This window comes from Nothoprocta perdicaria, unplaced genomic scaffold (genome assembly GCF_003342845.1).
Source record: "Nothoprocta perdicaria isolate Ctin4 unplaced genomic scaffold, notPer1 scaffold_224, whole genome shotgun sequence".
Taxonomy (NCBI): Eukaryota; Metazoa; Chordata; class Aves; order Tinamiformes; family Tinamidae; genus Nothoprocta; species Nothoprocta perdicaria.
In genome coordinates, this window is record NW_020455437.1 from 92,808 (window position 1) to 109,868 (window position 17,061).

General features: G+C 44.3%; 1 protein-coding gene across 2 annotated transcripts in view; it reads left to right on the top strand.

The window, feature by feature from the left end:
• Positions 1–14,766: 14,766 nt before the first annotated feature.
• The window catches only part of SLC24A3 (solute carrier family 24 member 3), a 117,300-nt gene continuing 115,005 nt past the window's right edge, over positions 14,767–17,061 (top strand). For both annotated transcript variants that reach the window (XM_026039236.1, XM_026039237.1), the window contains exon 1: positions 14,767–14,891. The gene's annotated coding sequence lies outside the window, so the exon portion shown is untranslated. The remainder of the gene's footprint in view (positions 14,892–17,061) is intronic.

The window sequence follows — 17,061 nt, forward strand, 5'->3', positions numbered from 1 at the left end:
TTCGTGCACCTTATTGTAGGAGTTGGGTTTTTTTATTACTGTTTTTTTTTTGCAAGGGGCTCATTTTAGGACAGACAAGAACATAAGTCATTTCAAACGGCAGTAGCCAGAATGAAGTGTACTGAAAGCCTCCCAGCACTTGGTTCCTGCTGTTAAAAAAAGGAACAATTAGGTATGATGTGCTCTGTAAGGTGGTGGCAAGTACAAAAGAATTGTCAAATGCTTTGGTTTTGTACACAGTAAGTACCATGGAGCACAGAAACTGGTGAGGTTTTTGGCCACAAGCCTCCTTGATATATATGTTCTGCTCCCTTCCTTACAGATGCTGTGGTGCTGCTGCAGAACTCAGTACAGAGCAACCTTGCACATATGAGCATCACCACACCACAAAATGAGAAGAGGTCTTGGTGACAGAGTGGCACGAAGGCTTCCCCAGCGTGTAGAATGCAAGACACCTGGGTGGACCAGTCACTTGGCATAACCAACATAGTGCACTGTGGCTAAGACATTTTAATTGAGCACGAGTTGCATCCCAGCTCTGGTTGAACAGAGAACATTCTGCCACCATCTTGCACGTACTGGCTACTGCTGGGTGTTCTTGCAATCTCTGTCGTGAAAAAAAGAGCTAAAAGGACCCTTGCCCCAAACAGCTTGCCAAGAAATTGCTGTGTGTAGCTTGTTGATAAGCTTGTTCAGCAGGCTGAATCAGTTGTACTCATTACAARATGTTGCTTGATGCACAGTCATCATCAGAAAGTGATATCAGGGGAGGGAAGGGAGAGGAGGTGATATTTAAATAAAAACAAAGTTAATTTTCCTGCTGACTAAACAGTAAAAGAAATGATAGACTTCATGTTCCTTAGATTTATTCTTGCACTAAACCAGAGGCAGCAACAAATCAAAGTTGTTTAGAAGTGGAGGAGTTTTCCAAGAACATAACTGAGTGATGTAAAAGCCTCTTAAATCAAAATACCATCCAAAGAGAGGCTGCAGGAGTACTCTTTGTTGCTCACTGCTGTTCTCTGCATGCTGGTGAAACAGTCAGTAAGTAAATTCCACAAGTCGATCCAAAATCAGGATGTTGCGTTGGGAATGCATGTAGACCTGGGACGGCTGAGGAGCAGGCACGTTCTTCGTGCAGAACTTGTCTAGTGATGCACCTTCTGTTAAGAGTTATGCTGTAGCAAGGAGAATCGGTTGTTTCCAGGGCAGAAGAAATGTGTTCAGGACTTACTTAAGAGGTGTTTGCTTAATGATTCATCCTCTAAGTTAGCTGTATGCCTAATTAGTTAAATTTCTGACAGTACTGCTTTCTGTAGTATCCATGCCATTCAGCAGACCAAATTCGGGCCAGCACTTAGACCAACTATGTCACTTAAAGCAACACAAACTCCTGGTTTCCCTTTCTCCTCCAGCTTTCCCATTGCAAGCATTGAGTCAGATAAAATATATTTGTCATTGATGGTGGCGTCCCACCCTGGTTAGTTGCAGAGTGCTTCAAGGGTCAGCTTGAGAGCCAAGGGTCAGCTTGAGAGCCAAGCAAGAGATGCCGAAGGATCAGGGAGCAACAAGGGCCCACCGCACCCTAAGGGACAGGGAGCTGATTACGACATGGCTGGCAGGGCAAGTCAACCGAGCGCCCAGATCATCAGGGAAGTTCATGGTGCTGAGAAGCCCTCGAGGTCAAGCCAGGAACACAGGCTGGCAAAAGGAGCTCAGATCTGGTGAGAYAGGGCAGTGGTCAAAACACAGGGCAGTGGTCAAAAGGCAGATCCATAGCTGTGAAGGGGGATCCAAAGTCCAGTTTGCAGGGTCTGGATCAGAAGCCAGTTTGCAGGGTCTAGATCAGAAGGAGCCACCAGTGTGACACCGTGGCAGAGTTGGAGACAAATACTCCTACAGTGTAACTCTAGCAGGTCCCCAAGGCTGTATTTAAAATGGAGCTCCTGGGCCATGGYTATGGGGTGGAGGTCCCAGGTGGGGCTGATTAGTGCAATTAAGACCTGTTTGTGCACTCAGGGCCCTTCCCAGCAAGGTGTAGCTTTGTACCTGCTGAAGATCTAGGTTCTATGACCCAAGGTCAGTTCCCTTTATTTGAGAAATGGTCCTCTGAATCTGCTACAGAAGGTGGTCTTTCTTGGACAAGGTGGTATCTTGCTAGGACAAGTCTTGCTGAGAGAATAGGCCCTTTTTTTCTTCCTTATTTAAAATTTATCTAGGGCCTTCTAGTTATAGATACTTTCTGGGGCTGAAAAGCACAAGATCTGGTGTTCCCAACTCCCTCTTGAAATCCATCTTTCCTGTGCAGGAGTCATCAGGTATTTTGTTTCACAGTGTGATGAACTCCTACATGTCACTGGTGATGAAAGCAGTTTGAGGATGAAACCTGAGAAGAGTTTGGAAAGATAACAAAACTTAAAAGAAAAAGAACAGTAACAACAACGAGAAGGTATCAGCCACTACGCATTGCTGCTTGCTAAAATTAAAGTCTCTAGGGATTTTGCATCAGTAAATGCATAACAGTCTGTAAAATAAAACTACAGTATTGGTGTTCTCTGTTTTCTAAGCCACCAGCATAAGACTATTCTTAAAATGTGGTACATTACTGAAGGCTTTTCATTTCTTTTTACTGAAAAACATGTGGTTTTCCAAAGTAAGCAAGAGTTGCATTAGTTCTTCCACCTGTTAYATATAGTATTATACTACTTATTTGCAGATATCCAAAGTGTCTTACAACAGAGCTGCATATCACTCGACTGAGGTGTTTGGATAGGGAAGCTGAGGACCAGAAGACCGTAGGRCTAGAGCCTCAAATTGTTTAAGTTGACTTTGGTGGCTCGGTGCCAGATGACACCAGCTGAGATTCTGGCCAGAACAACTTGTCCAAGGTCACCTCCCAGGCTAAGAGCAGAGCCATGAATTAAACCCAGGTCTGCAGAATCTCACTTCAGGATAAATAAAGAATCTATATTGCTCCTTGAAGGGTCCTGCAACTGTTAAAGTCTTATAAAGAAAGGATGGGGTCAGACTTTTGCTTCTGATACAATGCTACCTTTTTGAGCCAGGATCTTTCATTAAAAATAGGAACTTTTTTCTTTCTATAGTATTATTTATTTTAAAAAAATACTTCTGAAAACTTCAGTTTGGCTTTTATTAAAAGAGCCACTTCCTCTGTGTGAGTGGCTGTATTCAGCTGGGTCAGGTTTCTTTCTCAGAGGAAAAAAAGGCTGAAGTGCTGCTCATGACTGATAGCTGCTTCTGCTTTGTGTCTGGACCCTTTTCGGCAGATAGGGAAGTATTCCCTGGGTGAAAGGATTCCGAGTACTGAGCAAATAGGACAGGTAGGATATTCATGTCACCTTCTTGCAAGGATAGGCTCTTTTCTTTGATTTGCAAAACAAGTTCCTGTGAATTTCGTTTAAGCCCCTCCAAGCTTCTCTAGAGAGGTTAATATGCAAGTGTCACCCTTGTAGTGGGATTAAGGGCCAGTGTCAAATCCATTGAAGGCAGTTGTGATGTTTTGTATTGATATCAAGGGTGACAAAGTCTCTATTTAAAGCTTCACTTACTTTTGGAATGGGATTTTCATTGAATTATTATCAGGAAGGAACACAGCGGGTTTCTTGCTCTTTGTTCACTGTGTTTCTGAACATCTAAAAGGCATCCTAGGCCGTGATCTTCATGCTCTTTTCTTCCTGAGGGAAAGGGAAAAATCAGCCACAAGGCTGTTATAGCTTGTGCAGTTTGTGGTTTCAGTAAAGTCTGTTTATTTAGACTTGCACCAGTGCGTTGCAGCACACGTTCACCCTGCCGTTTTACTTCTTCTATCCTGCTCAGAGAGTTCCTATGTGAAGCAGATGGTTCTGAATCCATGCTGGGTATTTTCATGGCCCAGAGATCCCTTATGGGAACCTGGGAATGTTCTCCCTGCCTGTGGATCCCCATGGATGCATCCACCCCCGGGGTAGCTGGAGGTAACATCCCTATGCTATGCTGAGCCTTGGCTTTATAGTCCAATTTGTCTCTTAAGGGTGAGGGACAGGCTGTCACCTCAGCRTAAAGGAGGAGAGGACAAGGGGCAACCTGAGACAGCTCAGGGAGGTTGCCTGGGAGAGTGGCTGTCCTGGGGTGCTGAAGCCAGGACTGTGGAGCCACAAAAAATGAGGCATTTTGGTGGAATAAACTGTGGCTTGCAGCACCCTGTGGAAGAGGGGAAAAAAGCAGCATCTGGTGACTGTGTTCTATTTGAGGAGCCTGTTGTGGGAGGGAACCTTCACCGGGCACCTCTTGGTTTTCCTGGACTGATCAGAAGCGGGTGGTTTTCCTGTGGCTGTTGAAAGGGACCAGTCTGAGCTCTGTCCTTCCATGGTGGTGGCCTTTACCATGTCCAGCCCTCRCTGTAACAAGCCAGAGACCCCATCCTATGCGGTCAGTTTGGGCAGAGGTGCTTGGATTCCTGCTGTGCTTCACGTACCTCTGGGGAGAGGGGCATTTTGTTTTTCCTTCCTGATTCCTGAGCAAATTCTACCTCAAGAGGACACCCTAACTTAGACCAGGGTGATGCTGGATGCCCTTGCATTGTGCAGAGCTCACGCACTTGTAGCTTTGCTCAAGAGGATTGTGATTTTTCTGGGAGAACTAACCCAGCCCTTTCTTATTCTGATGTTTTCATCTACACGTGTCTCTGTACCTTGAAACTAAAATCTGCTGCCTGCTAATCAGACTTGCTAATAAGCTGCATCAGATTTAATGGGAGAGACAAAGCATCTTCTAGAGTTATGGACTAAAGCATCTTCTAGAGTTATGGACTAAACTTTACCTTCTGTCTTTTTTTTCATTGGATATTTCCCAGTTACATCTGTCCTCCAGAACCTGTGTCTGGTCCTGGTTTCTCCGTGAGGAGAAGTGGGTTTAACTGAGAGGACCCCTTTAGCTCCCATGGTCTGGGAATATTTGCCAAGTCTTTCCAAACTGAGATTCTCAGGACAATTCCCTGGAGCTTTTCCAAACCTAAAGCATTTGGAAATCTCCCTGCCTGTCTCTGTCCTCCACTATGGGCAGCTCCAAGCTGGGTGGTTTGTCCCTCTCATTCCTGATTACGAGAGATTACTGATTCACTTTTTTTGTAACAAATGTCAGAAAGAGATGTCCCAGGGCTTCTGTATATATTTCTCTATAATTAAGGTAGGATTAATTGCATGAAATAGTTTTCTAAGCAACTGTTATGAGCTTAGCAGACAGGAGCATGGGATAAAATGCGTAATGAATACATCACACTATAAATAATGGACAGAGGCAGTGCTCAGGCATCCCTGCAAGGTAATAGCGCTTTCAATATTTAATAAAGGCGATACCATAGGGAGAACACTGTATATCACAAAGGTGTTTTTCATCCCAGTTTGTTCATACATGCGTCAGTCTGAGGGAGAGCAAGAACCTGCATGCAGCTCAGACCCTTTGGATATCACCCGTTAAATAATAGTAATTTGGGGGCTGGAGAAGCGAGGATATGGGGTGATGCTGAGGGTTGGTCAGGGAGGGAATGGTCCTGGAGGGGTTTCAGAGCTAGGATGATGCTCGTTTTGGAGTCAGAGGTCCAACAACTTATGAAGCCTCATGCTTTGGTCCACCTTGTAGAGGACTCAGGCTTTCCTGCTGCTTGCTTGCAGGGAGCAAGGACACCCTGAGACACCCAGATTCTCATGTGTGGGATGCAGGTCTCCACAGCTTCTCTTTGAGCTGCTCCTTGCGATACATTCTACAGCTTCTCCATAYGAGTTTTAGCCAGGCGCCCTCATGAAAGTTCTTGCCCATATCTGTCACACCTCCAGCCTGAAACTCAATCCAGACTGTGTTGCACAAGAAGTTAAATGCTAGGGTTGCAGACAGTGGGGCTGAGACCACATTGCTGCACTCTAAGTGCCTACATGTTTCCTGTAGCGAACAAGCGGCAAGTTATAGTGACCAAAGAAATAGCAATTCCAGATTGATGTAGTGTTGTTCAGAGACACGTCGGGGAAAAGAGTTACATGGCAAAAGGAAGGGAGAAACAGCCTTTGTAACATGAAAAACATGTTCGTATTGAACTTGGAGCCAAAGCTGCCTCTTCCCTCTTGTTTATTTTTTTGCAAGATCCCTTTGAAAAAAAAAAAAAAAAAGAAAAAGAAAAAAAGAAAGGTTTACCTTGCCTCTGGTTGAGGAAAACAGGAAAAAAAGGCTTTTCGGAGCCCACTGCTGCAGCTCTGCAGTACGGATGCAGCAGGGTTTGCTGCTGTCTTGCACCTGCAGTCAGCAGTTCATCAGGTTGTTATTTCATTTAGTGTCCTTCCATTTTGCAAGGAAAACATAGCTGTGAAATCTATGTTTCTTGACTGCAGTCGGTATTTGGCACCAGTATTTCTGGTCATCTGTGCTTTTTAAAAACTGAAGTGTTTTGTTTCCTCGTTTGCTTGCTTGTTTGGAGACTTGAAACTTCTTATCTGTGCGTTTTAAAAACTGAAGTGTTTTGTTTCCTTGTTTGCTTGCTTGTTTGGAGACTTGAAACTTCTTATCCCTCTTTGGGATTTTTTCTTTTTTTTTGGACTATTTTTTTCCTACAAAATTACCTTTAGCTAAAAGTGCAAAAGGGGACAACTCAAACCAAGATAAAATACTTTATTCTGAGTTGACTAAGGCATTTAATCTGACCCAAAATAGTCTTTCTTCCCACCATGGCAGCTCAAAATTAGGGGTTGGGAGGAATACATGAGTGTGGAGGGAGCATTCAGTGGCTAAAAGGAGCTCAGAGAGAAGGTGCTAGAGAGCAGGTGGATTTATTGCCCATCTTGCTTTTACACCTGTAACGATTTCCCCTGTAATTTTAATTCCCTCTGTTAGAAAAATAAAAAGTTACCGGAATCTGCACCAAGGTAACACAAAGGATGCTGCTCTGTCTATCCCTAAAATTCATCCCTGCGGCCACCCCAGAGCAGGGKGGTGCAAAAAGCAAACTTTGCTGTCTCCCAATAGGGAATGGTACCATTTGGGGGAATTGTCACAGGGTAGAGAGAGTCACAGGGTAGAGGGTTGATAATTCTGCCAGAAAAGATGTAATTTGCCAGGAGTGCAGACAAAATTACAACTGGTGGCCAGGTGATTCCCTGGAGAAACAAGAGTCATAGAGAAGTAGGCTTCTCTTCTATTTTTTTTCTTGAGAACAAATACTAATGTTTTTTTGGCAAAAAACATTTGGGCAAGATCTGTTTGGTTATAACCTTTGCAAATTAGAGGGGGGAAGACCAGGAACATGTGCAGTTTGTGTAGATGGTTACTTAGACTTAWTTTTGGGAGACTTCTCAGTTTCTAGGGAAGCAAGAGAGGACCAACATGCTCAAGGGTAAATGGGCTTCTCTTCTGCTAGCCAAGCTGCTGATTTTTGAACATCTTTGGCCATCAGGATGTCTGATTCCCATGGTGGCAGGGCGGGCTGGGGCGGGGGGGTCTCCATTGCTGACGTAGGAATGACTGTGGGACACATAATTCCTGCACCTCCTAATGATCCTTTTAATTTAATGACTTCAGGTCCTTGCAGCTTTGGCAGCAGTGACTAGGAATGTTGACGCTAAGAAGGAAAGGAGAAAATGGCTTTTCACCCCCTACCTCCCCCATTTAATTAGCAGGCATGAGAAAATACATGAATTCCTTAACAGCAAAACTCTTAGTATGCATTGCATTGCATTGCATTGCATTGCATTGCATTACATTGCGTCTGGATTTCAGTCTGTGCTTGATAAGGAAAGAAGAAAACCGCTTTGTTTTCCTGTTGAATTATCAGGCATGAGAAAAGAGGTGAATCCCTTAATAGCAAAACTACTAGTTTGCATCGCACTGCATCTAGATTTCATTCCGTACTCCATGTTACAGTGGTGTCTTCCTCAACGTTACCTCTTCTGCTGTGATGGCATTTAGGTGCTGCCTCTCTGCTGTGCCCAAATGTGCTCGAATTAACAGGGCTTGTACAGGGCTGGAGCAGATGAAGGATGAAATCGTTAACAGAGCCTGAGAGTGGTTGGTTAAGGTCACGTAGCAGATTTGTGATGGTGAGAATTGGATGGAAAGTCTCTCTAAAGGGTGCGATAGGAGACATAGAGCACATGGTGCACCCCCTGCATAACCAGAGCTGCAAGTGGCCGTAGGGGAAGCCAAATCAAATGTGAAACAGGGGAAAAAGTGGGTTTCAGAGAAGCCACTGGAGAGAATATGCTTTCATTTTTTTTTTTTTAATTTCAAATTATTTTTGAGCTATTTACAAGTTATTTTGGAGAGGGTGGTGCCATATGGGGATGCCCAAGCAATGGAGTGCTGCAAAGGCAGTGTTTTGGCTATGCTGAATGGTGTGCTCGAGGCTGGGAAGGGTTCCTGAGATCAAAAAGTTTTGTCTCCTAGCAGCCTTGAGATTGGGAGTGTATAGGATATATTTGAACAAATGCTATCTCTGTAATTGCATCTTTATAATATATCTCTGTGATATTTGCTGGTTTGCAAAAATTGTAGTAAATGGCAAAGAAGGGTATGGTTTGGTGAAAGAGGAGAAGACTTTTGACCTGATTTCTGCCTCTTTTTACCCGTGAGCAAGAACTTGGATCCAGGAGTTGCTACCTCATCTGTCAGCAGAAAGGTGAAGCCGTTTGGGATGGCTGCATAAATAGGGTAGGGAAAGGCTGGCAGTGACTTTCCAGAGCAGTGACTAGAGCTTCGGGCTGGGTGGTGGCTGCCTGAGTGCTGATCTCTTCCCCAGTTAAACTGAATTATGTCTATCTAGGGGAATAGCTTCTATGGGAAGTCTTTCCTGGGCTGTTSGACTGGGCCTTGTCCTGGTGGGAGAGCCCCAGTGACGTTCCTGCCCCAAATTAGCTGGAGAGGGGACTTGAAGCTGCGTCTTCTGCGTCCCCAATGAGGGTTTTGATATTTGAGCGATGGAGCATCAGAGCTGCTTCCTCCTCGATTTTAGTTTTTATAGCTGGCACTTGAGTTGCTGTGTGATGATATCTGATGATATCAACCCCCCCAAAAAAGAAATGCTTTATTAGAAATATTTTTTATTTCCTCTCATTTAACCCAAATTGTTTTTTTCTGAGAGGCCTTTGCACAAATCTCTTGCAAGTTGGAGAAGACTCGGGGAGGGCCTGGGGGTGTGAGGCGGCTGAGGATTACATGCCGGCAGATCGGTATTTGTGCAGATGTGCCGGGAAGATTTGGATCCCTGGGAAAGGCACGAGGCACCTTGGGTGGACAGAATCACAGGGGCCTGGCTGAGCAAGATGGCTGTTGGCCAGAGAGCCGGCCCTGAGGAATGAGTTACAAACGCTGCAAGAGGAGGAATCCTGCACCTCCTCATCTGCCAAAGCCATCCTGTCTTGCCAGGAGTCTCAGGATAGTTCTGCAAGCAACTTCCATGAACACTTTCTTCTGCCTTTCCTTATATGGTGGTGGGTGCATGGTTTATTCAGGTGGCTGCATCCTTCATGTTTCCTCCCGTGCCACATGCGCATATTTGTCCTGGGGGTCCTTGCAGCTTTCAGGGCAGCGAGCACCTCTCATCTCTGTTAAAGTTTTAGCACTTCAGTGTCATTAAGGCAGATCTGCTGCTGCTATAAATCAGTCTATCAAGAAGTTATTCTGATTTACCATAGGTGAGCATTTGGCCTGCATTAATTCTTATTTTTTTTAATAATCCCTTATTAATCTGGATGTGTCCTGGGTTGTAAATAAGTCTCAGATGGGGAACTCTGGGGAGGAAAACAGGACTGAGAAGTCCTTGCATCCCTGTCAAGTCATGATGTCCCCACTCACCTGTATCACTTGACCGCATCACTTTCCAGAGCTGAGGGTGGATGTGTCTGCTTCATTTAGCTTTCTGCATGCATTGGTTTGCTATATGAAGGTAGCTCCATGCCATCCATGCTGCAGGTCCCCAAACTCCCCTTGCCTTTGCTTGGCCTCATTGGAACAGAAATGTCACCTCCAAGATCCTAGTGGTTATTGAGGTTCCCATGGGTTAATGCTGAAAAAAAAAAAAAACCCAAAACACCTTTCCTTGAGATCAGTGTGTAATTGAGGAATACGTGTATATAGTATAACATCACCAGTTGTATTCTTCATGCAGAATTGTGTGGGTTAGGATGTGCTTAGTCATGTTTCTGCAAGTTGTGAAGTTCAAGCAAAGCCATCTGGAGTAGGCTGAGGCGTCACGAGTGCCTGTGTGAAGATTTGGGTCATGCACCAGCAGTTCCTGGAGGTTTTGGGCAACCTGATGAGCTCTTCCGTCCACTCCATTTTGTTCCCGTGATCATAAGCACAGCAGCGAGCCTGCGGGAGAGCCTGTTCTCACCAGGCTACCACACCAGCTTGGCAGCCACAGGAGACCCCAGCAAAAAAAGCACTTATAACTAAAAGTTATTTAAAGAGACGAGACCAGTGGAAATGCACTGTCTACATTGCCTTATGTATGTCAGGAAATACAGCACAGGCGCAAAGATGGCAAAAAACTACTGTTATGCTTATTATCCACCAAAATATCCATGGGAGCAAGCAGAAAAGCTCTTGAGAACCTGGATTCTGAGCCTGTAATTTAAAACTGGTGCTGTGTAATGGGCATTGTGGAAAATACCTTGTGGCAACATTCATTTTTCTTTAAAAAAAATACTCCCATATAGAATATGCTACATGGCAGAACTTTGGGGAAAAATCTTCATCGTAGCAAAGTTTTTAAGGTATTATTCTAACATAAAGCCAGCAGCATGAATAAGAAAAATGCTACCTTGAAAATCTATATTGGCATGTGACAAAATGACAGTAAGGAAAGATTTGCTCTCAGAGAACATCATTGCATCTACCTTCATGCAATGCATGAGATTATATAATATTTTCTGATACGCTATAAATCTGAATGCAGGTATGTATTTTTTCCCTCCAAGGTGGCTGAGCCCTTTGGCAGCAGCTGCAGATGTTGGCACACCTCCTTGCCCAGGCTGATGGCCCCAGTGCCCTGGCTTTGGCATTGGTGGCTCGCTGTTCATGTGGCCTTCACCTTGGTGGGATGCTCTCCTCAATGCCGACTGCCTCAGCACCCTGCTGTGTTGTTGCTGCTGGTGGTGGGTTTTTTGGTTGTTTTGGTTTGTTTTTTGTAGGGGAGAGGGGTTGGTTGCTTCATGCCAACACCTAAYGTGTGGTGAGGTGCTGCTAGGTTGACAGCGATCGTGCCTCATGCCCCATATTCAAGGGGGTGGCTGTTGTACAGGCACCTGTGCATGAAGGGTTAAACCACAGCTGACACTTGCTCCTTAACTGAACCTGCCAGAAGCAAAATGCATGTTTCTGAGCTTTTTTTTCTGCAAAGGCCGATATGAAGCAGTCGGTGCCCATCGGGTAGCCTCCGGGCTGCTTCCCGCTGGGCTTCAGGGAGGCCTGTGGCAGGAAGAGGCGCCCTACAGGCCTCTGTGTTGGGACCTTTACGGCAAGAGCTGCTGTTTTAATTACTGTAAAGTGTCTGTTTTTGCACAGTTAAAATCATGACATGTCCCTGGTTTCCCAACAGGGAAATCCTTAGAAGGTCTGACCTTTGAAGGAAGGATTTTGGTTAATCTTGAGCTCTAATTTCCTATTGCTTCATGGACATGGTTTGGAATGGAGGTATCTAAAGCAGGATTTGGCCAGTGGGTTGAGCTCTGCCCACTCCACTCTGCCCAAGGGAGGTGGAGTGGCCTCACTTGCCTAAAACTGGAGCTGGAGAAGAGCTTGAAGGCTATAAATCAAAGCCATCCCATCAACTTCAACTGCAGACAGATTCTGCTACTGAGGCTTATTTGTGCGAATGCTAAACGTGACTCCATTGCAGAGACTTTTATTGCCAAATTAAGCTTTCTTTCCTTACCAAAGCATCTTGAATGTCTGTTGGTTTGGCTTTAGTTTGCTTTTGTCATTCCTCCTTTGGAAATGTTTGCCATCTGAGGTGCTGGAAGGAAGCAGGAGAGCCTTCCTGAAGGAACATGGTGGGGAAGCAGAAGCCACGATGGAGTTCGGGCTGCGTCCCTGCCTCCACCTAGCTGAGCCCAACCAAGCATCCACTGCTTGCAGGAAAGCCTCTCCGCTTTGGAAACAAGCTTGTGGATGGAACTGAAACTGCAGAGCTCGGATTACCAAAGCATGTTTATTATTAAGTGGAATGTTGGATGCTGCTCTTTTGCCCAGGCTCTTCTGGAGAAGTGCAGTCCACCTCCGTAGCTGGTGTTTGTATGTGTGTGACTCGAGACTTAAGCTCTTACCTTTGCTGCAGACGAAACAAATAACAAATAAGCACTCTGGAAAGTGGGGAATAGTGCAAAGTGCCTGCAGCTTAAAACGATGATATTTAATTTAGCAAGTTAAACACTCCTTTTGCTTAGAAAGCAGAAGCTTAACGCTGCGTATGGTTGTGATTCCTCCTCAAAGATGCATGTGTGCCCCTCCTGCCTGCCCTGGTGAGCTTCATCCCTGGCAAATGGTAGCATGACCTGGGAGCTGCCTTGGGCTGTGCAGGATGTAAAAGTTGTGCTAGGCCGAAGGCTCAGACTGGTCACCTCAGCCAAAATCCTGCAAGGGCAGGAGCTAGCAAAACAGAATGGTAGGACCTGCTGTCAGTCYTGTTCTAGACCTCCTGAGTCACCATCTCAAAATTGTCTGCTCTCTTCTGCTGCTCTCTGCTTGCACTTCACCTGAGTTGTGTCTTTCATACTGAGCAAACCTGGAGTATTTCAGCTTGAGAGCTAGTTATTGCTTCCCGTAAATGTGTTCAGGCTTTTGCTGTGGCAATGACCCTCAGCACTGGAAAGTCTACCAGTACCATCAGGGTCCGTAGTAGCTTTTTGGCAGGCAAAAATGGCATATTCTCCCTGTGGGGCAGGCCAGCCAGGCTCTGCAGCAACCTGAAGGGATAGGAGGAAAGGCCATGGGYCTTCTCAGGGACATGTGCCGAAGCAATAACTTGAGTAGCAAAGTCCTTGTGAGAGAGGCCGTGTTTTGCTTGGCAGAAGTAAGATGAATGGGTGAGTGGGAACCTCACACAAACATTTATTATCAGATAGGCTCAAGGTCTCTGTTGCAAGGAGAGTGGAGTTTTGTATGGATGCTTCAGTCTCCTTTAAAAAGGAAAAAAAAAAGTTTTCTTTTTTCCTCCCTTGAAATCTTAGAGCTCCATTGGATACCTGGAGCTGACAAACGAACACGTGCATTCAGCTCATTAGACAGACAGACATGGCCAAGGTTGACCCGCACGGTGCCAAGAATGTCCTGGAAAATGGCCAGCTGTTTTTGTTGACAGTGCTAAAACAGAATTTCACTTAGCAGCACCAATTGAAAGCTAAGAATGAAGTGAGGAAAGAGTCACTGTGGAGTAAGAAGAGGCAAAGGAAATCACAATGTTTTCTGGAGTTACTTGCTGTGTGCTCATATCTAACACCATRCGTAAGCCTTGCAAGTGGGGCAGCAAACGAGAGGGGATGTTGAGCTGCAGGCAAGCAGTGAGTTTGATTCTTGAAGTCATTTTGGAATGATTTGGGGGTTGATGTGCTATGCTTGGGTTTAACATTTCTGTGAGTTTATTGCATAAAACCAGTTTTGATATCCAGCCAAAATCTTGTTGAGATGTTTCTTGCCCAGCAATCAACACCTGGGTTCACTTCTCAACATAGTGCTTCAATTCTTTGCAGCTTCTTCCTCTGTAGCAAAATTCTGGTGCTAGCATTGCAGGTGCCTCTGCAGTTGCCTTTTTTTCTACTCTTTACTCCTTCTTTGCTTTCCAGGTGCTAAGTYTTGTTCCACTGGGTTAATGGCTTAGGAGTAGGGTTTTTCTTTGGTCTTCTACGGCCACTTGTGCATGGCACTGAGATTTGTTTGATAGAGTTGTGCAGTCATTTTGCAACTGGCTCTGGGTCTTCCTAGCAGCAGAACTGGCAAATGAAAGCAAAACAGATGATACCTGAAAAGTAAGAAATCTATACAGGCACATGCATTTAATGTTTTTAAAGGGGTTTAAAGAAGGGTTTTACATGCCAGGGCATGATAAAGAGTAAGCTCAAGCCCTCATGGTTTAAAAAGACTAACACCGACTGCGGTGAGTTTGATCCTTTTGGAGGTTTTATATGAAGAATATCTCTTGTAGCAGTAGGGAGAAAGCTACTGAGCCGATTCGGAGTCATGGTCCAGTCAATAGCCTGTGATCTCTGTGGCTTCAGAGTGGTTGTGTTGAGTGGGAGTAATGACCGGTAAGGTTTAAGTACCATTTTGAGAATGAACCATCTTGATGCTCTGTGAGCAGACTTTGAGCAGAACCTGAAGGGACACAGGCAGCACATGTTAGTAAGCGACTCCTTCATAATACATCAAAAACGCCATCTCAGCCCAGCAGGGAGTAGCTTCAAGAGCCTTCCTGCCAATGTCAATAGGCAATACCGTGGGTACGAGATATCGGAGTAGATCCCTATGAAGCAATTGGGTGAAAATAACTTAAAAATTTTGAAAGCTTAGTTTGAAAATGATTGCTCCTACGTCTAAGTCCTCTGTCTAGTACACTGTCCCTACTTCCCATTGCTAAAATGAAGGGGCTCTTGTTTTTCCATTGGTTTGAAAGGTAGCTGCTTTAGCTGCTTCAGGCATTCAGCAAGAGAATCACAAGCTGTCTTGCCGGGGTGGTCTCACTGGTCTCACGTATCTGCTTATCTACTGCTCTTTTCCTCTAGGTTATGATGCCCTGAGCTATTCTGTGGAAACTAATGGCAAGTGGAATGGGAGAGGGCTACTGCAAGTGAATGAGGAGAATGCTACCGAAGTCCCAGAGCATGGACGGCCACCATACTTCAGAAATTGCACTGAACCAGGTAGGAATAAAAGTCACCTCCTGCTTCTTAACCTTGTGGTTGGCTTTCTTACCTCCAAATATCTGTACTGCCCAAACCACTTGACTTACATACTTTTACATGCATAAACATGCTTATTGGGTTCTCCTTATACGTGTGCATGGTATCTGGCTTGAGTGAAGAAGAGGGCTGGCTGTCAAATAGAGCACAAGGCAATGTTTAATATATACCAGTAGCTAAATTTTAAGACTGCTTTATAAAGTTCAGTTCAGAGACCCTAAGTGGAGCACCTTCCATGTTTATTGCATAAATACTGTGTGTGAACATATATAATGCAGAGATTTGTTAACAGTATTAATTTTCTGTGGCAGTAGGTAATCACAATTTAATACAAATAATTCAACCAGCAGTGAACCCAAAGAAGCTGATTTTTGTATAGTTTGACTTTCCACAGCCAAGTTCCTGGGGTAGTTTGATTTGATTCTTGATTTTCAGAGAAGAGCTTGGATGTGACTTTGTCAAAAGTCACGGAGAGGAGGAGAAAGCTGTTTATTATTTCTTCATAAGAAATATTATATAGGTTATGTGCCCCAAGAGAAATTCTAACAAATACAGTTCTTGCTGCATTTCCCTGCCTTCTATTTTTCCTCTGTTGTAATCCTTAATAATGCTCTTGGATAAATGGATGATATGTTCTCTTTTCAACAGCAGAAATTAGTATAAAAATTCTTCTTGCTCAGCTTGCTTGCATTTCTCCCATACAGATGCAGTCTTATAGCCTCGTATCAGGAGCTATAATAATCCTTTCCCCCACTTGTCTCACTGAATCAGTATCTGCTGTCTCACCATCCTCAGCAATTTCTCCTGCCATCGCCAAATAAACTTGCCTATATGAAATGTTAGGGGCATTATTCCTGGTGCTTTCTTCACCCTTTTCCAAAAGATTAAACAAGAATAGAGTGTATGGGATAATGTCCAGGAGAAAGTAGAAATACCTTGGCGAATTATTGTTATTTCTATGAATAGTCAAGAAATTCCCAGAGACGCATTCTGGTAATACCTCTGGTGTTAGAGGTGTTGTAGAAAAGAAAATAAAAGTAACAGACTTGAGGCCAAATGTGTTGTTTCCCYGATTTCCCTGGGAACATTGGCAGAATACAAATGTAAGTCATTAAAGCTTTCCTGGATGGTGGTCAGAAACGTTTGAATTTTATCGCTTTGAAAGGGAGCAGGACCTTATTGAAACATCTACTTATCTTTTGGCTTCCATAAACTGTAGGCTGGGCACAGAATATTTCGAGATCTACTTTTTCAACAAATAAAATTGGAAAAAGGAGAACTGGTGGAAACAGCGGGGTAAATAGCGCTGAAATGTGTTTTTGTTCTGCAAGTATTTGTTTTGCYGTAGGTGGCATAGAAAAATATAGCAAAGCGTGCTTTGAGGAGAGTTGCAAAGTTTTTCCATTTTTCCTTCTGATTCAGAATGATGCCAAGTTTCTAAATCTTGCACAAAATGGAAAACTTATCGTGAGCCTTTACAGCTTCATCACGTCCTTGCTTCTGATGCTCTGGAGCGGAACTCCCATTCAGGTGCCGTGCTGCACATTTTGGATCATTACTTGTAATAAAGCAAGGTGAAACAACTCTGACAAAAATCCTATTTATGGACTAAACGTGCTTCTAGCTAAAGGCATATTTTTATTGATTTGTTTTACTGATTAATTGATATAAACTCAGTTGAAGGGAAGGAGCGGGGAGGAGGAAGTGAATTTAGGGCTGTTATTTTTCTAAATGCGTATTTATTAGTGCTCAAGCTCTTTTGGTGCTACTTTCAAGAAAAATAAAATAAAACTAGAAATTAATTAGAATTAATTAGAAAGTTGCTGCTGCAATGGAATCTAAAGCTTCTCTTTAAAATTGGTTGACTTGGTGTCTTGTGTTCCTGGGCCCCTGCAAACGGATGGCTGTTGGGAGAGCCAGAGCTGCCAGCCCCTGCTGTGTTTTGGGTGTGGGACTCCCAAATCTCTGCTCTCCCTTCCCTCCACAGCCTCACTCCTCCAAAATCGTTTCCACATTGACAGAAATCTTTGATTAGTTAGAATCATAGAATCATAATCCTTATGGTTGGAAGGGACCTCTAGAGATCATATAGTCCAACCCCCTGCTGCACACGCAAGGTCACCTAGTGCAT